Below are 24,731 nucleotides of genomic sequence, written 5' to 3'. Positions count from 1 at the left end.
GCGTCCCCTTGTTGACCTCTTTGGTGGGTGACCACAGTCGCCGCTGAACTGTATAGTATTTTCATGACAAAAGCCTCCCCTTCCTGATCGCTCCCAGAAAAGCTGCGGCACCAGAAACACATTCCTGCTGAACACACCAACGCCGACGTTTCCAATGTACCATGCTATCCACAGGTAAAATTCAAAGATAGTCCAAGCGATTTCACTTTTTCTCGTGTCTAAAACTCTCACAGAAGAATTACGTCTAGGTTATAAAGCGACAAACAGGAGAAGTGGCAATCGTTTTCCGGAGGTTCGCGACAAAGCTCAGTATAAGAAGAGGTCTAAACTTCTAGCGTTTGGGGCAACGCCTGCTTTAGTGGGCCCATACAGGTCAATGAACACTATCTGCGGTGTGATTTCTGAAGATAATATTATTGAACTTTCTGAAAGTGAACTGATCGAAAGTTGACCGGACGAGAGCGTGGTCAAAGCACAACAAATAACAAACAAGCGCAACAACAAACAGACCCCTACAAAACACATATTAACATATCAATTACCTTCGGAACCAGTGACCTACCACAATCAATCGAAACTGCTTATTGTAAGCTCCGTCTAAGACCATACATTCTCAATTGTCGTCGATGTTTCAAGTGTCAACGTTTTGGGCATGGATGACAGAGTTGCCGATGGCGCGCCACTTGCGCAAACTGAAAAACCATTCAACACATATCCGACAACTGCTCCTCATAAACAACTTGTTGCTCGAACTGTGTAAGAGATCACCCTGCCTACTCACGGTCACACCGCACAAAAAAAAGAGAAACAAATAGTAGAACTTAAGGTCAAATTCAAGCTGTCATTCCAAGAGGCACGTTCGCACAATGCCCTACACAACCCATCTTTTCCCTCCTTTTCTCCACCAATGTCACACAGAGTGTGGCCACGGTCGTCGCACCAGCGCCTCCGGCTGCCCTATTAATAACCCCAGCGTTGCCCATCATGAAAATTGTGGTGGAAATGGTAGGAATGTTTGCTGGGTATGACGGGAAATGTTGTGTGCATGGTGGGAGTAATGGTGGGCATCGTGGGATGCTTGAAGGAAGAGCTGGGTTGATGTTTGAAGAGTAGGTGGGTTTGTGGACACACACACGGTGGGCATAATGGGTACATGGTGGACACGCACGAATGGTGGATGCCGGGAGATGTAGTGGGCGTGCTGGGTGGAAATCGACCGTGTCTCCCATCACACACGTGTTTGGCGGGAGACTTGGTGGGCACAGTGGGTGCATGGTAACATACATGGAGATGGGATGAATGAGTGTTTCATGCAATAGATATGATGATAGCACATGATAACGAGCCAGCGTGGCTTTTCTGAGGTACTTTACCTATTATGATTGCTTGGTGATCAGGTGTATTTGTTATGCGCAGTACTTATTCCGAGAAATCTTAGATTTGATGTGATACAACTTTAAATGTAGTGCACACCTACAGGTATTTCTGTTCAATGAAAATAGATGTGGGAAAAATTCAATTTGAACCAATGAGCGAAGCAAGTGCTACACAAAAACCCGACCTAACTAATCGGATGAGTTGTAGCGACGAAGTGCAACATTTTTTTGCACTTCGTCGCAAATGAGAGTTTGCATCGTCTACATGGTTGCAAATGAGAGTTTGCATCGTCTACATGGTTGGCGAAATAGCGCAAAAGGATAATGTCCGCTGATGCAAATGTCTGTGCTCCACATTTACAAGTTACTTAATTTAACGTGCATGCATTTGTTGCTCGGATGTGCACCGTACATTACGATGCACTGGCGCAATCTAAAGATGTACTCTCTAGATCACATACATCTAGTATTACTTCCTGGGCTACTAAAGGCGTACGTTTGAAGAATTTATCTGCAACAGCTGCCTTTACACAAATTTACGAATATGAGTATCTGTAAGGTAGCTTTCGAGGTACCAAGGAATAACCCTTCATGCCCGAAAGTAGAAATTTGGTAAAACAGTGCTTACCTGTAGTAAACACTTCTTCCGTTTGATCAGCCTTCTCATTACTTTGAAATTGTAACAGACAAGGAGTGTCTGCAGTCATTTAGGCTCTAGGTAAATGCAGACCGTGCCTATATGGTAACTTTTTGGACGTATCACCGATCACCATGCACTTTATGGTTATCGATGTTGAAGGACCCCTCCGGCGGTTTAGCTCGCTGGGCTTTGCAGTTGCATTAGTTTGACATACGTGTTGTCTACAGGTCTTGGCGACGTCACACTGATGCCGATGTCCTATCGCGTTCACCTGCATCACAGGAAAGCTCTGCCTATATACCGTGGACAGAACGGTTGCGTTTCCAGCAAACTCCTTTCCGACGACGCCCGTAAATCCGGCCAGTTCTTGCTGCTTCTGTCCTGACGCTGCTACCAAAAATTTACTGCCTTGCATTTACATTATATTTTGGTGGAGGCTGCTTCGGTTTTTTCCGACCCTGGAATCGCATAGCCGAAAGCTGCATCCGTCATGCCTGATGACGCTGTCTTAACACCCCCCGGCCTTCGCCACCCAGGGGCTGTCCTGGTGCCCAGCTCCTGCGTGAACCCGACATCTTCAGCGGCACAGACGAGGTAGACGTTGTGGATTGGCTGGAATCGTACGAACGAGCCAACGCTACGATCATAATGGATGATGCCATGAAACTGGGTACCATGATGTTTTAATTAACGGATGTGACCAAGCTGTGGTACAGAAACCACGAGACGGACATTCCTATTGGACGACCTTAATTACCTGTATATCAGCTCTTTTTGGACGCCCTGGGGTGCAAAAACTTCGCGAAGAACTTCTACGTAGCCGGTCCCAACAAACTGGTGAGACATTTACCACCTACATCGAGGCGTCCTCGACCTCTGCCGGCGTGTTGACCCGACGATGCTGGAAACTTACAAGGTGCGACTCATTATGAAAGGCATTTCTGACGACGCCTTTGAAACGCTCCTTTCGAAAAACCTTGCCAATGTTTTGGAGATCATCGAGCTGTGTCAGAGTTTTGACGAGCTCCGATGACAGCGTCTTGTCACGCGACGCCCTGACGTCTTGAGGTCGCTCGTCAGCTGTGGCTGCTATCAACAGCCGGCCAACCACCCTCCCATCTGTCAGTAAACATTCGTGAGGTCATCCAGGAGCAAGTTTGCGCGACTCTGCCACCTGCCTGCAAAACTTCGCCGTTGTCGACTCCTGTGACCTGTGCGGAGGTGAATGCACCTCCAAACTATGCTGAGCTTGCCGCAAGGCAACCTCTTCAGACTTTTAGGTCACTACCATCAGCCGTGCCCACTCTTCGGTTCACTCAGCCAAGGTTTCTCTAGAGTTGTGGACAATAGCGTATTCCCGACAATCGGCCGATATGCTTTGCCTGTGGGTTACCTGGCCATATAGCGCGATACTGCGGTCCACGTGTCCCTGCCTATCAGCAAAACTACCGCCAGACCTTCGAACTTGCCGCTTATGTGCCACCGCGCTCTTCGTTCGCAGGCTCTCAGCATCACGACCTGATGTCATCGTACGCTGACGACCCCCCTCCTGTTAACCCTCGCTCGCCATCACCTCGACACCGCTCGCCATCGCCGATGCGTCGTCGTCCTTCATCGCCGGAGCGGGAAAACTAATTGCCGCAGTTACATAGGCAGAAACTGCGACACCCGCGAAAAGACCAAGACCTTACTCTTCACCAACGAATGTACTGGACCTATATGTGGACGGCGTCGCTGCACTCGCTCTTGTCGACACTGGTGCCGCAGTTTCAGTGATCAGTGCTAGACTCTGCCGCTTGCTCGAAAACGTTTTGACGCCACAAGCAAATATATCGCTTCGTACAGCAAGCGCACAGCACGTCACGCCGGCCACTGCCTGTACTGCTCGCATTGCAATTGACGGCCTCATCTGTGTCGTTGAACTACTAGTGTTAGATTCCTGCTCCCATGGCCTCATTATGGGCTAGCAATTTCTTTCCACTAATAAGACCGGCATCGACTGCTCGCGCGCTGAGGTGGCATTTGAAGTGTTTAGCGACGCTGTTTACATGACGCTGTTGAAACCGGGGACAAACTATTTTTTGCTGAAGATGCTACTATACCGTCGCACACTTTTCACACCATCTGCCGTTTTCGTTCGTCTCAAGTGTTCGCCGCTACCTCATGCCCTTTCGGAACTTCATGACGGTATCAGCAGGCTGTTCATCTCAAATCCGCTGTCAAGTCCTTTAACACTACTTCGGGGCGAAAGCGTCGGGCGTGTTTACAGTCTCGACCCTTGTGCAATTATTGACATGCTGACTGGTTCTTTCGGCGAACACGAAGTCGCTGAATTGACCTGTGCGTCTTCGCCGCAGACTACTAGACCTGACATACTGAGCAGCTCCATTGCAAACACGTTAACAGTTTCGCAACGTGCTTAGCTTCTACGACTGCCGAACAAGTTCCGTTCTTCCTTTGACTGCCAGCATAGTCCCCTCTGTCGCACACCAGCTGTGTGTCACCGACGACACGGGCACCAATGAACCACTGCGTCAAAGACCCTATCTCGTAACCGCGACAGAGCGCCAGGCTAGGGGTGATCAAGTACCTGACATACTCTAGCGTGGCGTCATCCAGCCTTCGAATAGCCCCTGGGCATCTGCGGTCGTTCTCATTAAGAAACAGGATGGGTCAATTCGCTTCTGTGTTGACTACCATCGTCTTAACAAAATAACTCGAAGGGACGTTTACCCCTTACCGAGAATCGACGCCCTTGACAGCCTCCAAGGTGAGGAGTTCTTCTCTTCCATTAACTTACGGAGTGGCAACTGGCAAGTCCATATGGCGCCTGAGTATTAGCCTAAAACGACCTTTGTCACACCTGTTGGCCTTTACGAATTTTGCGTCATGCCCTTCCGTCTTTGAAACGCGCCCGCAACATTCGCGTGGATGATAGACAATCTTTTGGGTGACCTGAAGTGGTAAACATGCCTGTGCTACTTAGATGACGTGGTTATATTTTCGCCAGATTTTGCCACGCATCTCCGCCGGCTAGATGAAGTACTACAGTGCCTGACTGACGCCGGCCTTCATCTACACCTAAAAATGCCGCTTCAGCGCAAGTCACCTGGCAATCCTCGGCCATGTTGTCTCTAAAGACAGTATTCTTCCTGACACCGCCAAACTTCAGACAGTTGCAGATTTCCCTAAACCCTCATTCCTTAAGGATCTGCGCAGCCTCGTTGGCCTCTGCACGTATTTCCGCCGCTTTATTCGGAAATCCACGATGGCCACTGCCACCTTGAATGAAAATTTACGGAATGACTTGAAAAGTTACGCTTGGTCACCCACCATGTGATGACGCCTTCAAAAAGTAGCGCCACCTGTTAACCTCACCGCCAATCTTGCATCAGTTTGACCTGACTGCTCCGATTGAGGTAAACACCGATGCAAGCGGTGTTGGACAAGGCGCCGTCCTCGCGCTGCGCAAATCGGTATTCCAGGAGTACGTAGTCGTTTGAGCAAGCCGTACCCTCACAAAGGCGGAGAAAACTTATTCTGTAACGCAGAAAGAGTGTCTGGCCATTATTTGGGTTCTAAGTAAATTTATACCGTACTTATTTTGTAACCATTTGACGTAGTCACCGATCACCATGCACTTTGTTGGTTATCCACGTTGAAGGAACCCTCCAGCCATTTAGCTCGCTGGGATTTGTGGTTGCAACAGTTTGACATGCGTGTTGTCTACCGGTCTGGCCGACGTCACACTGATGCCGACGCCCTATCGCGTGCACCTGTATCATCGGAAAGCTCTGCCTGTCTACTTACCGTGGGTGAAACGGTTGCGTTTCCAGCAAACTGCGGCATGGCGTTTGAGCAACGTAAGGATGACTGGATCAACGCTCTTCAGCGACTCGTTTCAGACCCGTCGACTTCATCTTCTCGAAAATTGCGCCGTCAAGCGGTTCACTTTGAGATTCGCGATGACATCCTTTATCGCAGTATTCACAAGTCAGGCAGGCGAAGGTGGTTACTGGTCATACCTAGCCATCTTCGTGCGGCAATATGGTCAGCTTTCCACGCTGACACACCGTGCGCATAGCGGGCATCTTCGAAACATACGCTCGCCTTTCCACCCGGTTTTATTGGCGAGACATGTACACCTTTGTGCGCAAGTACATTCAGGCATGCCTCCAGTGCCGACAACGGAACGCTCTGCCTCATCACACCTCTGGTCCGATCCAGCCAAGCCCTTGCCCAGCCAGGCCTTTCGATCGCATTGGGATTGATCTGTACGGGCCACTTTCATTCAGGGCTTCCAGAAACTGTTGGATCGTTGTCGCTGTCGACTACTTGACGCGATGTGCAGAAACAGCCACTTTGCCTGCTGCCACAGCACACGACGTATTGTCTTTTCTCCTGCGGAACTTTATTATCCCTTACGGCGTACCGCGTAAACTTCTAAGTGACAGAGGACGTGTGTTCCTCTCTGAAGTCGTCAATGCACTCCTTGCCGAATCCCGTATCATTCACCAGACTACCACCGCCTGCCATCCCCAAACGATTGGCTTGACGGAAAGATTCAACCGTGCCCTTGGTGACATGATATCTAAGTATGTTGCCTTAGACCATTCCGATTGGGACCTCACTCTGCCTTTTGTGACATACGCCTACAATACTGCTCCGCAGGCGATCACGGGCTTTTCGCCATTTTTGTGTTATATGGCCGAGACCCTTCAACCACACTAGACTCCATTCTGCCCTACCACCCTGATTTTTTCGAGTATACATCCATCTCTGAAGCTGCCCGCCGAGCCGAGGAATGCCGTAGGCTTGCCCAGTCGTTCACAATCATCGACCAATGGATACGAAAATCTTGGCTTGACGATAACCACCTGTACCCTAACTTTGTTCCGGACACCCTTGTGTGGCTGTGGGTTCCAGCTGCCCCTACCAGCCTTTTTTAGAAACTTGTTTCAGAATACCAGGCACCCTACTGTGTTGTCTCACAGTTTCACCTGTTAACTATATCATCGAACTCATGACGCCATCCACAGACCAGCGCTTTCGGGGACGTGAAACCGTTCACGTACAGAGGTTGAAACCGCATTATGATCTGCTCTTACTCTGTTCTCCGTGAGTCCTCAGGATGGCTCTTTTTTCGACAGGGGACGATATGTAGTGAGGAGGAATGCCCACTGCCGCAGTGACATCGAGACGTTGGCGCGAGGCTTGACCTGGGACTGCCTGGTTGCTTCTGCGACGAGGCCCGTATATCCGGCTAGCTCTTGATGTTGCTGTGCTGACGCTGCTACCGCCTATTGCCTTGCATTTACAATACAAATATTCACAGAGTCTCCGCAGTTGTACGTGGGTACGTCCGTAGATCCAACGGCAAAAGCGCTAACACCAGCCGAAGTGAACACATGCACGAAAGGGCTAGAACCCTACTAGCTTGTTAGGATAAAACCGAATTAGAACAGATTTTGAAGGATGTGAAACGGGTTGTTGAACAATCAGGTGTTGACTCGTCGAACGAGAGCTTTATTTAGCGCAAGGGCTAACTGAACGCAAGCCTGCGATCCCAGCAAGTCTTCTTCATTTTCTATTCTCGAGCTCCATGCCCACAGTTCTCGTTAAAATCACCCCCGTGCTATAAGGGAGCCATCCTGGCCACCTAAGGACAGGTGTACACAGAAGAGTAATGGTATGGCTTGAACCGAGAAATGTGTACGATTTCTTGTCCCCGACGGGGCTTGTCCGGAGATGCATCCAGTGGCTCGACAAGGTAGTTGACAGGGGACCTTTGTCGTACAACTCACTAAGGGCCATGGTACCTAGACGAAAGCTTGTGGGAGAGTCCTGGAGGAGTAGAAGGACTCCATAGTCACACCAGTGAGTTCGAGCAAAGCTCATAGATGTGGTTAACACGTCGTGGCGATGTTTTTGGCGTGTGTGGTCATGTGACGTGAACGCATGAGCAAGCTTCCGACTTTCTTCAGCGTGTGCTGCGGCTTGAGAAATGGTAGTCATCTCTGAAGGGTCCGGTCCATAAGGAAGAATGGTATCCATTGTTGATGGTGGCTCGCCTCCATAAAGAAGGAAGAAAGGCGAAAATCCAGTGTTGCTTTGCGTTGCAGTGTTGTAAGCATATGTCACGAAAGGCAGTATGCTATCCCAATTTGACTGGTCGGATGAAGCGTACATGGCCAGCATATCCCCAAGTGCACAAATAAAACGCTCTGTCATCGCATTAGTTTGCGGGTGATAGGCTGTGGTAGTGCGGTGAATGATTCGACACTCGCTCAATAACGCTTTGGTGGCATCAGAGAGAAAAACGCGGCCGCGGTCGCTTAGTAACTCCCCAGGTGCTCCATGCCTTAAAACCAGGTTTTGCAGTATAAAACATGCAACGTCTTTTGCGGTAGCAGAAGGTAACGCAGCTGTTTCAGCGTACCGCGTTAGGTGGTCGATAGCGACAATGACGCAGTGGTTGCTACTCAAAGTATAGGGAAGCGGACCATAAAGGTCGATTTTGACACGATCGAAAGATCGTGCTGGACATGGCAATGGCTGCAAGGGACCTGTGGCATGTTGAGCGGGAATTTAGCGTCGCTGGCATGTAACGCAAGACCTCACGTAACGGCGAACGAAACGGTACCTACCGCGCCAGTAGTACCGCAGCTGCAAGCGAGCGTATGTTTTCAACCCACCAGCGTGGCCACATTGCGCATCATCGTGGAACGTGGCGCAGATGTTAGAGTGCAGATGTCGGGGAATGACGAGCAAGCACTTACGGCCGCTCGAGCTGTAGTTTCGGCGGTAAAGCAGGTTATCCCGAATAGCGAAGTGTCCTGATTGACGGCGAAGCGTGCTGAAAACTGGAGAGGACGTTTGGTTTGAGAGAAAGTCCAAAAGAGAAGAAATCCAAGCATCTTTGCGTTGCTCGGAAGGCATGTCCGAAATGCTGATGGTCAAAGCAGCACTGGTGGAGATAGGTCAGCCGACAGGCTCTGGAGCCAATGGCGAACGTGACAGGGCATCGGCGTCAGATTGCTTCCGGCCAGAACGGTAGATAAAACGGATATCGAACTCCTGTAACCGCAACGCCCAACGAGCAAGCCAATCATTAGGATCTTTTAGTGAAGATAACCAGCAAAGCGCATGGTGGTCTGTTACAATATCAAACGGACGTTCATATAAATAAGGCCGAAATTTTCCGATTGCCCAAATAACGGCGAGGCACTCCTTTTGAGTTATACTGTAATTCTTCTCGGCATTCCTAAGGGTGCAGCTGGCATAGGCAACGACGTACTTGCCAAAGCCATCATTGCGTTGGACCAGTATAGCCCCTAGACCGACACCACTAGCGTCCGTATGAAGCTCCGTTGGAGCAGACGGATCAAATTGTCAAAGTATGGGAGGCGTGGTGAAAAGCCGTCAGAGTTTCTGAAATGCATCATCACACGCCTGTGACCACGCTGACAAATCAGGACTTCCGGCAAGAAGATTTCTCAAGGGGGCGATCATGGAGGCGAAATTGCGGACGTAGCACCGAAAGTACGAACATAGGCCGATGAAGCTTCGAAGCTCTTTGATGGTGGTTTGTTTGAAGAACGCCGCAACTGCAATAAGTTTTGTAGGGTCCGGGAAATTGCCATCCTTAGAAACCACATGGCCGAGGATTACAAGCTTGTGGGCGCCGAAGTGGCATTTCTTCAAGGCAAGTTCAAGTCCCGCCGTGGAAAGGCACGTAAGAACTGGCTCGAGGCGGCTGAGGTGGGTCGCAAAGTCGCTTGAAAATACCACAATGTCGTCCAAATATCAAAGGCACGTTTTCCATTTCAAAGCTCGCAAAATGGTATCCATCATCATTTCGAAAGTGACGGGCTCTTTGCAGAGGCCAAAAGGCATACCGGTGAATTCATATAGTCCATCCGGTGTTACAAAGGCTGTGTTCGGGCGGTCACCCTCTGCCATGGGCACCTGCCAGTAGCCGGAGCGTAAATCTAACGAAGAAAAGAACTCTGCTCCTTGTAGGCAGTCCAAAGCATCATCGATGAGCGGCAAAGGGTATACGTCTTTGCGCGTTATCTTGTTGAGTCGGTGGTAGTCAACGCAGAACCGGATGGATCCCTCTTTTTTCTTGACGAGAACAAGCGGTGAAGCCCAGGGACTGCTGGAGGGCTCGATGATGCCACGTTTCAACATGTCGTCCACTTGTTCGTCGATAACACGGCGTTCAGCAGATGACACACGGTACGGACGCTATCTTTGCGGGGCTTGTTCACCGGTGTCAGTACGGTGAACGACCGCAGAGGTTCGGCCTAAGCCTGACTGGTAACGATCGAATGAAGAGCGAAAGGGGAGTAGACGATTTAGATTCTCTTGGCGCTGAGTTGGTGCGAGCTCAGAGTCGACGGCATCTGAGAATGCGTCCAAAACATCAGTAGGCACGTTGGTAGGAGTGACAGCACCAATTTTCAGTTAAACCGTAGAATCGGGTATAGTAGCCGGAAGAATGCACTCGTAAGGTTCGTAGCTTCCCAGGCATTCTCCACGTAGTAGGGATGACGGCTGTCCGAGGTATTGCACAGACAAATGGCATCGTGACCGTTGCAAAAAATGACGACGGCAAACGGAAAAATGAAATTTCGACGGCGCGCAGATGTGACCGATGGCATAAATAACAGGGGCGATTGCAGAGGGAAGGCACTCGACACCGAGACAACAACAGCAGAGAAAAGTGCAATGTCAACGTCACAAGCAGCAAACACTCTACACGAAGCGCCATCGTCGGAGTCATAGCACGGCACAGATAACGCGAGTTTGGAACGAGCACAATCGACCAAAGCAGAATTTGACGAAAGAAAGTCCCACCCAAGGATAACGTCATGCGAAGAACTGAATAAAACTACAAATGCGACAATGTACATCACACCTTTAATGACGACTCGTGCAGTTCACAAAGCTGAAGGCTGAATATGATGGGACGTAGCGGTCTGAAAAGATAGGTTGGTAAGTTGAGTGGTCACTTTCTTCAAGTTTCGGCACAGTTTCTCGCTAATTACAGATACGGCAGCTCCAGTGTCAACAAGTCCGTGTACCTTAATGCCATCAATATAGAGTTCGATTTTGTTCGGGGGACAACAGTAAGGTCTTGAAATTTTCGCTGCCAACGCAGTTCTTGCCTCCGGAACGGTACCCGTCAGTTTTCCGTCAGTTTTCGGCCGATATGCTTTGCCTGTGGGTTGTCTGGCCGCATAGCACGATAATGCGGTCCGCGTGTCCCTGCCTATCAGCAGAACTACCACCAGACCTTCGAACCCGCCGCTTATGTGCCACCGCGCTCTTCGTTCGCAGGCTCTCAGCATCCCGACCAGATGTCATCGTACGCTGACCACCACCCTCCTGTTAACCCTCGCTCGCCATCACCTCGACACCGCTCGCTATCACCGATGCGTCGTCGTCCATCATCGCCGGAGCGGGAAAACTAATTGCCGCAGTTACTGAGGCAGAAACTGCGACACCCGAGAAAATACCGAGGCCTTACTCTTCACCGACGATTGTACGGGACCTATATGTAGACGGCGTCGCTGCACTCGCTCTTGTCGACACTGGTGCCGCAGTTTCAGTGATCAGTGCCAGACTCTGCCGTGACATTGAAGAAATAGATCGACGACGAGGAGAAAGTGAACGGTTTCAGCCGGATGGTCGGCGACCGGGACGTACGTCTAGAGGTGGATTGGCAGCAACGGGATATCGCGGCTGAGTGGGCATAGTGGGCATGTAATGTGAGGCCCCTGCAATGTCATGAGAAGGGAAGCTGCGACAACGGCAGTGACGAGCTACGTGGCCTGGGATGCCACATGAAAAACATATCGGCCGATTATCCGGAGTGCGCCATTGGCTGATGGTAGGGGCACTGTTCGCTGAATAAGGTACCGTAAATTGTCGTGCAGGTGGCGGCGTCATATAAACGTTCTGAACTATCTCTTATACAGCGGAGACGGGACGGTCAGCGAGCGGGCAGGTGGCGTCGGCGAGTAAACGTGGCGAGTAGCTTCGTAGATGGCTGGAGACGCTGGCGCACGTGGCCGAGCAACTGCGGTTACATACGTCAGTGGTGTGGTAACAATTGGTGGAGTCTGAGCTGGCAGAAATGCTTCGGCAACTTGCGACTGAATGACCTGGCGAAGCGAAGGTGACAAGGGTGCGATCGGCTCGGTAGTTCTTGTTATTATAGATAGCTGCCGGGCGACCTCCTCGCGTATGAATTGATTCATGAGTGACATAAACACAGAGTGGTTGGCGGTGTCATGGTGATAGTCGAGGAATGACATGTCCGCGGTGCCTTGAGCAGCGCAAAGTTCAGAAGCGCGCTCCCTACGCAGCTCATCATAGCTTTGGCCGGGCTGAATCACCTCGGCGACTGTCTGGGGACTCTTCGCAGCGAGCATTTGGAATGCACAATCGTCGATTTCTTTATGATGTTGTTATCTTGCCTGCCTCATCCATAGTCGGGTTGACGAGCTTGCAGACAAAGGGCACATCTTCGATGTAGCTCGTGAAAGTATCATCTGCTCTCTGTATCTTGCCCCGCAAGCGCTGTTCAGCACGAAGGCGATGGACAGCAGGACGGCCAAAAACTTCCGAGAGGGTTTTAGCCAATTCCGACCAGGTACTGAAATCACTTTGATGATTCCTGTACCATAGTTTTGCCACGTCGGTCAGGTAAAAACTCACATTTGTGAGCTTATCGGCTGCGTTCCACTTATTGTATGCGCTCACCAGTTCATACTCGGCAATCCAGTTGTCCACATCTCGGTCCTCTGTGCCACCAAATATGGGGGGGGGGGTCGCGCTGCCGGAGAGTCCCGCCACGGTGTTCTATTGGCTAAAGTACTCGGCTGCTGACTCGCAGGTCGCGGGATCAAAGCCCGGCTGTGGCGGCTGCATTACTGATGGAGGCTGAAATGTTGTAGGCCTGTGTAATCAGATTTGGGTGCACGTTAAAAAACCCCAGGTGGTCGAAATTTCCGCAGCCCTCCATTACGGCGTCTCTCATAATCATATGGTGGTTTTGGGACATCAAACCCCACAAGTCATCATCATCATCAGTGCTGCCGGAGAGCGCCAGCGCAGAAGACATGCACAGGTGCGAGATGTGGAGAAGCGGCCTTAGACGACCCCTGATCAGTCATTGTAGAAGGTCGTTGGAGTGGCCGGCTGCGAAGTTCCAGGGTGAGGACCAGATGTATCCCAGCACTTCCACCACTTGAAACGGGTTGTTGAACAATCAGGAGTTGTCTCGGCGAACGAGAGCTTTATTTAGCGCAAGGGCTAACTGAACGCAAGCCTGCGATCACTCAAGTTTTCTTTCTTTCAGCTTCATGCCCACTGCCCTCGTTACAGATGCAATATTCACCACACAGGCAAACATCTTTCACGCACATTCAGGTCGGTTCGCACACATTGTGCGTTTCTGTACAGCCGTCACTCTTTGGTGGCCGCCAGAACATGGCAACACAACACATCACCTGGGGACATTACTGAAAATCGACATCGCGATGCTAGCCGAATGGGGGAAAACTTGCAAGACCTCCAGCTTGAACTAGGGGACAGCACCAAAGACCCTTCACCGAGATTTCGCTGAAAAGCGCACATGTAACGCACAACCACCACAAACCACGTGCAAACGACGACGTGAAGTTTGGGAGGCATGTTATTCTGACGGCTAGTGTCGAACTCAAAAGAAGGTTAGGTGAACAGAAGTCATCAAAACGAAGCCTTCTGGTCCAATACTAGCCGTGCTACTTTTTTGGCAGTCTGAATGCATAGCTTAGTTATTGTTTTGTTGGCTCTTGCAAAATATGTGTGTATTAGCGAATGCAGAAAAAGTGTGTAGCTTTGCTTTCCGGAGTGTCATACTACGCCCTTGGTGATACCAGGTCATACTATGATTACACGGATAAGGACGACCGTTGCTAGCGGCCCTTAAAACGCCCTATGGTAAATTTTCGAAACATTTCTTTTATTTAACTCTACCTGGAATTCTTTTATTTAAGGCTGCCTTTACTCGCAAGAAACAGATTATCTGTAAATACGGGCCTAAGCTTCACGTGTGACCCTATATTCACGTTCATTGTGCTGTTACCTTCAGTTTTACAATATAGTTCCTCAGATCCTTCCAATATCATGAAAGAATGATATTGACGTTGTGAAATTGTGTAAAGGTAATTATGTAACAAGACGTCGTGAGTGAAGCCGTATTAGTGAGATGGTGAAACGGCAGATTTATGCTATTTGCCCGTACTTCACTGCGGACGCACCTCTGCTGGGTTACAGCAGGTGGGAGCTATGTCACAACTTCCTAATCACGTTGCATGAACGGTGATCTCACGTGAACTAAGGAGCGCGCCTGAAAAATTCATGTCTTTGAACTGCAGATTTGCTACGTGGAAGACGTGTACATCGAGATGAACCTCTTTTCATGTTATTTGAACACAGTATACGACACTCCAAAAAGCAATCTTGGTCATTTTGTTTTTTGTATCTTGCGTTCCCACGTGCAGAAAATTCATTGAAAACGTTGTGTATTAGAGCACAACACTTCGTTCGAGTGGTATCAAGCATGAAGTATTGAACCACATGATTTATGACATACTCACCTAATTTTGTTAAGAAACGTTGGTTTTGAAGCTAAGCATCAGAAGCGGTGGCTTTCACTACAAACAACATGGGGATGTAATAAGAAATGCAGCAAAAGCTGAAGGAATGCAAAACAAAACGTTTGTGATTGCATGATGGGCGTTATCTTATCGCAAGCATCGCCGTGTGCGGAAGGGGGAAAGGCGAGGGTGGCACAAAGTAAACCTTTTTAGGGACTTACTAGTAAAGAGGACACTGTGATGAATTTACCTTCACCGTTGTTTACCGCCGGCCATTATTAATCAAAGGGCACCCTATGCACGGCTGTTATCACAAGTTAAAGGTAAACGTCACCTGAACAACTTGACAAACTGTTGCAGATAGTTTGACTAATTCCTAATATTTTGTGGTCAGTTTTACTGGCAGATATAAAATACATGCATAAAAGATAGTGCGTTTGCGTATGGCGGTGCTATCACGGGTATTTGAGCTATTTATATTAACACAAATACCATTTTTCAGATTGCAACTCGATACGAAAACTGAAACTGCGTGGTGGAAGCTCGATCGCACTGTTTCTGCGGTTTTTTTTCGCACATGACGACATTGAAACTATGTGGTAATTTGCGGTGCAGTTTTCTTCATATGGATGACTTTTACTTTAACTGGCCTGCATCACGTAGCATGCTGTGTGCTCTAGTCCCAGACGTAAGGGCAAGTTCTTCGTTGAGTTTTATTAGCGGTTCCGGGAAAATAGTCTTCAAATACTGGCCATGCGACACCGTCTGCTGAGACTCTTTTGTTCAGTGTCATCGACGGATGTGAAATGTTTTCCTTTAAATATTACCGCACAGCGATGACAGCGTACCTCAAAGCGACGCTGCCATCTAGACACCGTACACATTAGTGAGTAGCAGCACCGCAGTCCTGTGGCCCTCTGTGGTCTCTCTGTGGCCTCTTCGTGGCTCTCATGGAAGCCCATGCTCTCTGTAGCCCTGCAAATGTTTTGACATGCGATGCAGTGGACGGTGATTGGTGGCCGTAACTCACTCGGTGCATCGCTTGAACGCCAATGGTTATCCGACAGCAAGCTTTTTTACCAGTGGTAAGTAGTTTATATAATTACGCTTCATAAGTTGTAAGTTGTACTTGTCATAGTTGTTGTCGCCTATCGAGATCGCATGACGTGTCGCTACTGCGTACTGCTGTGGCTTTCTACACTGTGATCGCGCGCGACGGTTTTCTGTTGTGCGATCGGTAGTTTTATAAAGTTCCGTCAGTGAGCTCCCGCACATGCACTGCTCTAGGCTATTTTTATTTGGCGTGCGTTTTGTGCGTCATTTTTTACCGCGACCAGCGAAAGCTTTGTTTTGAGACATTGTTTAACGTCTTTCTAGCTATAGCGAGCGAAGTACATTTGCTAAATATGCATTTTTTAGCATTACACTGTGCTTAGTAGAAGTGATGTGCCAAATTTTGACCTTCATGTTAGTTGACCAAATTCGAGCCCTACTCTCGGCAGAATTTTCTGTCCACTGTGGTGGAGAAGAGGATATGCTCTGCTGCTGACCGAAACATCGCGGGTTTGATCCCGGCTTCAGCGGTCTCATTTCAATAAAAGTAAAATGCCACAGGCACGTGTTCTGCGCCATTGGCAAAACACCAAATCGACTTTTCCGGATCCCTCCACTAAGGCGTCTCTCATTAACCAAACGTGGCTTTGGTACGTTTTGTTTATATACATCACCAAAGCGCTAAAAGCCATTCAGAACCGCGCAGTAAGGTTCATTCAATCATCATATTCTTATTATGCCAGCGTATCACAACTAAATATTCTGTCTGGCTTAAACCCGCTATCGTCTCGGTGCCGCATCGATTCATTAATCCTTTTTCACAAGTCTTTCCACAGCTCACTTCAACAGGCCCCATATATTCTAGCCCCGCCACCACGCACATCTCTGCGCAGACGGCACCATTTAGAAGTTACTCGTCTCGCAGTCACACTGCGACTTTTTCTGAATCTTTCTTTTCTCCCTCATCAGCTGACTGAAATGGCCTGCCCGTGATATCGTCGACACCATCTACTTATCCTCATTTTCTGAAAAATAAAACTTGGTAAGTATCAATTAATGTATTGTATCCACTATCTTGTACGTGCATCGTATCCATTATCTTGTAAATGTATGAAACCACTGTTTTGTATGTAGCCACTATTGTGCTAACCCCACCCCTTATGTAATACCTCCAATACCTCCCTGCAAAGTTTTTAAGGACAATAAACTGAAGTGAAGTAAAACTCTAGATAGTGCATTGATATTATTATCATCTGAATGTTCGGTTGCTTTCGGTGCTCTACGTGCGTTCATGCACTGATGGTAAACGTATGCGGCTAGGTACTACTTGCGACATTCATGAAGACAAGGTGTAGCCGGCCCCTCGTGTTCACAAATTTTGCATCTCATTTTACCTTGAACTCAACTTCTGCCTTTATTCAATTAACATACTTGCTTCCTAACTTGCGGATTGTATATATTGTAGTAAGTGCTCATACTTGTGTTTATATTGTAAAGAAGAGGAAGTACTCCGGCGCAGAGGCAGCAGCATCGGGTGTGCAGCAGTGTCTCGAGCTCGGAAGTTGCGGCTGGTGCATCGCCTTCCAAGCTTTCCAAGCATCAACCTTTCTGCTTAATAAATCTCCTTTATATTTGGTGGAGCCGTGCCGGGTACCGTCTCTTACACCTTCCCGCTACCATCCTGGAACTCCGTTCTCGACGGCTACCTTCTGCTATGCCGGACGCCGATCAGCAGACGCTTCCATCTCTTCCGGCCACCTGTCCAGGCAGTGTTCCTCAGCGGGAGCCCCCAATCTTCAGTGGAACAGATGACAACGACATTGAAGATTGGCTCTCGACTTTCGAACGGGTGAGCGCTTTAAACAGATGGACGGACGCGGATAAGTTGACCCGCGTGTCGTTCTACCTCACGGGTGTAGCCAGCCTTTGGCTTAGAAATCACGAGGCAGACGTCTGAACGTGGCCGCAATTTAAAACGTCGATTGTATCAGTCTTCGATCAACCTGCCTTACGAAAACTTCGTGCCGAGCAACGTTTACGCACACGCGCACAAGAAACGGGTGAAACCTTCACAAGTTACATAGAAGACGTCGTCGATTTGTGCAGACGCGTGAACGCCGAAATGACGGAAGCTGAAAATTGTAAGCACATCCTCAAAGGGATTGACGAGGACGCTTTTCAAATGCTCTTGGCGAAAAGCCCGACCACTGTTAACGACGTAATTAGCCTCTGCCAAAGCTACGATGAATTGCGGAAGCAGCGAGCTCTGACAAGACGTCCTCCAGCACATGATTTGTCATCGCTGTCTAGTGTGATCAGTGGTCATGACAAAGCGTCACTAATAGCCGAAATAAAAGCATTTGTCCGCGAAGAAGTTGCACAACAGCTTTCTTTGGTACATTTCACACCAGAAGCTACCACAACTTGACCATCGTCTCTACGTGACGTCATTCAAGGAGAGGTAGCCGAGGCCTTACCAGCTGCTCGCGAACCTAATCTTGTGGCTGCTCCTCTCACCTACGCCGCGGCTGCAGCCATGCCAACTCGCAAGGCGCCTGCGCCTCCGTTCGAGCCTCGCGCGAGCTATCCCCCAGCTCCAGTTCACTGGACCAGCACAAACACCGCCAACCCGTGGCGCACCCCCGACAATCGCCCGATATGTTATGCTTGTCGATACACCGGACACGTCGCAAGGTATTGCCGCCGCCGGACGCATATCACCAATGAAAACCGCCGTGAGCCTTTCTTCCCGCTTGACTCCAACGCGCGATACGGTTCCTCCACTCCAATGCCAGCCCGCTACCAGGACGACCACCGCCCTCGGTCGGGACGTCTTTGCTCGCCCTCTCCACGCCGCCGCTCGCCTTCTGCTGTGCGTCGACGGCCCGCGCCTAACGAGAAGGAAAACTAGACGACGCAGTTCCTGAGGCAAGAACTGCGCAAGTTTCGGTTTGCCCAAGTCCTCATTTGTCACCTACCAATGTTATTGATGTGTTCGTCGAAAATGTCTCTACTGTCGCTCTTGTAGATACCAGTGCCGCTGTTTCTGTTATAGACGCTGGATTTTGCCGCTCAATTCGTAAGGTTACGACGCCTTTCTCCGGATTATCGCTTCGCACAGCCAGTGCTCAACCTGTTCAATCGACCGCACTATGTACAGCCCGCGTGACAATTCAAGACGTTCTGTATACGATAGAGTTCGTGGTTCTTTCATCGTGCGCCCATAATATTACTTTGGGATGAGATTTTTTGTCGCGTCATAACACCGTAATCAACTGTGCTAGGGCTGAGGTGGAATTTTGCTCACTAGATGACCAAGCGTCCATCGACACCCAGTCTGCCGCTAAACTTGTCGTTAGCGATGACACCTACATCCCTCCATGCTCTTTTGCGTTCGTGCCAGTTTCAAGCAGCGCCATATCCGACGGCATAGTCTTCTTCACACCATCTCCAATATTCGTCGCCCGAAGAGCCCTCCCCCTGCCTTTTGCTGCTCTCGATCTTGTAGAAGGCTCAACCACAATGCCAATTTATAATCATGAGTCGTCGTCTTTATCCCTACTTTGTCACGAGTGCCTTGGCCACGTCGAGACAATCAGTTCTTCCAGAAATATATCCGTCCCCGATGAGGTGCCTTCTACTTCCGTCTGTGAACTGGCTGTCGTCTCAGCGCCTAACTCGACGTCGGCAAACATATTTCAACCATTCATCGCTGCAGATTTGACATCTTCGCAGCGTTCAAAACTCCTCACAATTCTTGACAGCTACCGCCACTCTTTCGACGTTGAACAACCATCTCTCGGCCGTGCCTCAGCAGTAGAACACCACATCGACACTGGGTCCCACTCACCGCTGCGACAACGACCATATCGCGTGTCCGCTACAGAACGCCGCGTCATTGCTGACCAAGTAGACGACATGCTTCGCAGAGGCGTCATTCGACCTTCACAGAGCCCATGGGCGTCTCCGGTGGTTCTCGTCAAAAAGAAAGACGGTTCTATTCGTTTCTGTGTCGATTTCCGGCGATTGAACAAGATCACGCTGAAGGATGTCTATCCACTACCGCGCATTGACGATGCTTTAGACAGTTTGCAGGGTACCGAGTTCTTTTCCTCGTTAGACTTGCGGTCAGGCTAATGGCAGGTGCCTATGGCGGAGGCCGATCGCCACAAAACCGCTTTTGTCACGCCAGACGGTTTATATGAATTCACCGTTCCGCCCTTCGGACTTTGCAATGCCCCTGCAACGTTCGAACGAATGATGGACAACATCCTGCGTGGACTAAAATGGAAGATATGCTTGTGTTACCTCGATGATATCGTGGTCTTCGCCCCTAACTTCGACACACACTTACGTCGCCTTCAGCACGTCCTTACTTGCTTAACTAACGCCGGTTTGCAATTAAACCTCAAAAAATGTCGATTTGCCATGCGTCAACTGAACATTTTGGGCCACGTTGTTTCGAAGGAAGGCATCCTCCCGGATCCCGAGAAATTGCGAGCTGTTACGGCGTTTCCAAAACCTGCCACCATCAAAGAACTTCGAAATTTCATCGGCTAGTGTTCTTATTTCCAGCGATTCGTCCGAAACTTCGCGTCTATTATATCACCTCTCACGCAACTTCTTAGCAGCTGTAAAGACCTCTTATCGTGGTCCCCTGCCTGCGACGAGGCTTTCACCACCTTGCGACGGCTTCTCACGACGCCACCCATTCTACGCCATTTCGATCCTGAAGCTCCAACTGAAATCCACACCGACGCCAGTGGTGTAGGCCTTGGTGCTGTGCTCGCACAGCGTAAACCGGAACATCAGAAATACGTCGTCGCATACGCTAGTCGCACACTTACCAAGGCTGAGAGCAACTACAGCGTCACAGAAAAGGAGTGCTTGGCCATTGTGTGGGCCCTTGGAAAGTTTCGCCCATATCTATATGGTCGTACTTTTGACGTCGTGACCGACCACCACGCGCTGTGCTGGCTTTCGACGTTAAAAGACCCATCTGGCCGCCTCGCTCGCTGGGCGTTGAAAATTCAAGAATACGACATTCGCGTGGTTTATCGGTCAGGACGAAAGCATGCTGACGCCGACGCCCTTTCCCGTTCCCCCCTGTCCCAGAATGCCACAGCTGACTCCGCTTGCGATTCCACATTGTCATCGCTTGACTTCGACACCATTGCTATCGAACAACGCAATGACCCGTAGACTGCGTCTCTTCTCAATCATCTCTCCGACACTTCTGAACTCCCAAAGACGTGAACGCTTCGGCGCCAAGTTCCACACTTCTCGATACGTGACACGCTTCTCTATTGACGCAACTACGCACCAGAGGGACTTGCGTCCCTCTGGTGCGTACCACCCTGAGGTCGCAGATTTGTTCCTCTTTCCACGCTGACCCACAATGTGGCCACGCAGGAGTCTTCAAGACCTACGAAAGGCTTCGACATCGCTACTACTGGCGTGGTATGTATACCTTCGTCCGCAACTTCGTCCGCTCTTGTGCCGAATGTCAGCGTCAAAAATCTCCACCACACGCCTCCGCCGGTGAACTGCAGCCTTTACCATGCCCTTCCCGACCCTTCGAATGGGTTGGAATAGATATTTATGGGCCACTTCCATTGACTCCGAGTGGCAACAGGTGAATAATCGACCACCTAACGCGCTATGCTATCGACCACCTAACGCGCTATGCTGAGACCGCTGCTCTTCAAACGGCTACAGCACAGGAGGTTGCCACTTTCCTACTGCGTCATTTTGTGTTGCGTCATGGAGGCCCTCAAGAGCTCCTCAGTGACCGCGGCCGCGCCTTCTTGTCCGAGGTCATTGAAAAATTGCTCGCTGAGTGTGCTATTGTACATCGCACATGTACCGCTTACCACCCTCAAACTAATGGGGCTACCGAGCGGTTTTATGCGTACTCTCGGTGACATGCTATCTATGTATGTGACGCCTGATCACTCTAACTGGGACTTAGTCCTCCCATTCAATACATACGCCTATAATACGGCGACGCAAGCGACAACAGGCTTCTCCCCTTTTTACCTCCTCTACGGCCGTCACCCCTCCCACACCATTGACACCATTTTGGCCTATCGCCCGGACGCGTCCGAGTGCCTACCGATCTTGGACGCCGCCAGACACGCAGAAGAATGCCGCCAGTTAGCTGGTCGCTTTACCTGCGATGACCAAAACAGGCAAAAAGCAATTCACGATGTCCAGACCTCAACTCCCGTTTTTCTTCCGGGTGCTCTTGTATGGCTGTCAGTGCCGCATCGCACACCTGGGCTCTCTTTCAAACTTCTGCCAAAGTACGATGGGCTATATCGTATTCTTGAACAAACTTCGCCAGTAAACTACCTCATTGAGCCTCTTACGCCGCCATCAGACTTGCGACGTCGCAACCGCGAAGTTGTACACGTCCAGAGGCTCAAGCAGTACCACGGTTCAACGCCGCCTGCACAGGACTAAGTCGCCAGGATGGCTCCTTTTTTCCGTGGGGCCATTGTAAAGAAGAGGAAGTACTCCGGCGCAGAGGCAGCAGCATCGAGTGTGCAGCAGTGGCTCGAGCTCGGAAATTGCGGCTGGTGCATCGCCTTCCAAGCTTTCCAAGCATCAACCTTTCTGCTTAATAAATCTCCTTTATAATATTATAGACATTTATGCAGAACAATTTGCAGGTTTTTTTGTGCTCAACAGGTGAAACAAACGGTGTACTGCAGTTTTACCTGATCCCGGCGAGTATCACAAAGCAGCACGATTATTCTACTCACTAACTATAGCTCATGTATTTAAGATAACTCATGCCATAAGTATGTAATAAGTATACTCGCTTCTTGTGCATGTGGCTGAAAACAGAATTAATCAATCTTGCATCTAAGATAAATAATATAGCACTTGCATGGCGTGTTTGGTTGACATGCAGCTTGGCACAGATGAGGAGTGAAGTGTCATCGATTTCTTGTTTGCTCATCTGTACCATGCTGCATGGTCAACCAAACGTGTAAATGTGCCAACCCGCCCTGGAAGTAGCGTCAATTCACTGTCATGCACTCTGGAACCTTGGCATGCTAAGCTTGTTGGCTTGGAAACAAACATGTAGACCAAAAAAATTCAATCAATAAAATCGATGCGAGAGTATTGAGCTATAATTGCATAAACCATGAAGCTTGGGTTGAGATAACATTTTCATTGTTAGATAGGTAGTTTTCGAAGGCGCATTATAACGAGTGGCTGATGGTGATTTTCTGTAATTTTAATCAAATTATTTATTCTTCCTGCTGTAATTTTCTAACATATAATTGATTCAGCTTATAATGCATTACTGACATGGTCAGCAAGGTAAATGTTTTTGTCCGTGCCGTTTGTTTAGTGTTACATTGGATGAGACCATGCCTGCTTGGCCTAAGCTTCAAGTTGTCTTGTAACAACCTTGTTACACAGCTTTCTCTAAGCATAATTTACCACAATTGATTGGCAATAAACCAGATCAAATTATTGGCAATGCTTCAATTGAGGAATATTTGCAGCCTCTGCTCGCCTCGTGAACCTGGTTACGTCCACATGCAGCCAATGCTGTTGTGAACCTGATTTGTGAAATAATGCAGGTAAGCCGAAGGCTTTGTTGTAAAGATTTCCCACGTTACTTTTTAGTTGCTCACAATTGGTGGGTTTTCATCTGCTAATGAAACATAAAGCACTGCTGATGTAACATAGGAATCTCCTTTAACGCATGCAACGTAAGTTTTACATATCATATGTACCACACGAACAGAAATCCGCTTTGAAAGCACCTACGAGGGAGAACACGCTCAAGATGCGTACATGGCTATACCCTAATGAAAACCCTAGGTTGGTGGATGCTTCAATCGTTGTAGGATGTGGTGGAAAGAATACCGGATACGGTGGAAATAATAGTAAATATGGTGGAAGCTGCAGTCGATATAATGGCTGATCACGGCGAGAGTGGGAAAAGTGGTGGCAGATCGTCGTGATGGTGGCGAGATAAGGGGGTGGCAGCGGCAAATTCTAGCTGATAGTTGCGATACAAAACATGTTTTGTGGATGATTTGGTGAAGAAGCTGGACGACGGTGGGATCATGGGGGCTTGGTGGATAACAGTGGCATGATGAAAACGCAAATGGCAGTATGTGAAACCACCCATTTGTAGAGTTTCACTTTGAAATCCACAGAAAATTTTGTTTACCGTCGACTGAAACCAGCGCTGCGCATTACACTTGCTACCACTTTTTTTCTTGCGCTGTCAAAAACAGTTGAATTTTTGTAGAGCGTGGAATGCGGCCGCGAGTGTTTACATATTGTGCACGTACTTACATGAGTTTTACATGCGCGATGTTTCGCTTTCTTGTGATTTTTAAAAGACTTGAGGTGTCGCTATGAACAACGACAGTAAATGTGTTAATTAACCGCACAGATGTCAAGAAATATATGAGCCCTACTTTGCATACCGCCCTTTCCGCGGTAGACCAGAATACAGTGGTCACTTGATGTCGCCACGCTAGAAACGCAGCTCGGGCAATTTTCGCAAACTCAAGTACTTGAGCCACACTTTTATTGTAATATAGGGCGCGCGATGCTAAAATGCCCAAACCTATACCTGCAACATTCGCCCAGACGACCCCCAGTGAATTTAACTTTCACTCTTCTGGTGTGCCACCACAATTTACACCTAAGGCTACGCCTAACCACCGAGCCCGTAGAAGTGCTAACGGCGCTTCTGGGTTTCAGAATACATGTTTTTGGCGACTAAATATGACAGCACACCACAAGCGTTGCATTGTTTAACCTAAAGAAAGCATTCTTTATTGTTTACGGTGTCCACGCAAGAAGCTATAAACATCGTTGCGACGCGGTTCCAAAACTTCCAGCAAACGTGCACATCCGCTCACCAACCATCGCCAGATATACTTGCCGGCAGTTCTCTGGCACTTATGCAAGAACGCAGAATTGCCAATTCATATGCTTATTGAACCAATACAATAGCATAATGTTTCC

Source organism: Rhipicephalus microplus, unplaced genomic scaffold (assembly GCF_043290135.1).
Source record: "Rhipicephalus microplus isolate Deutch F79 unplaced genomic scaffold, USDA_Rmic scaffold_20, whole genome shotgun sequence".
NCBI classification, from domain to species: domain Eukaryota; kingdom Metazoa; phylum Arthropoda; class Arachnida; order Ixodida; family Ixodidae; genus Rhipicephalus; species Rhipicephalus microplus.
The sequence above is the reverse complement of the archived record's forward strand: the minus strand, read 5'-3'. Positions refer to the sequence as shown.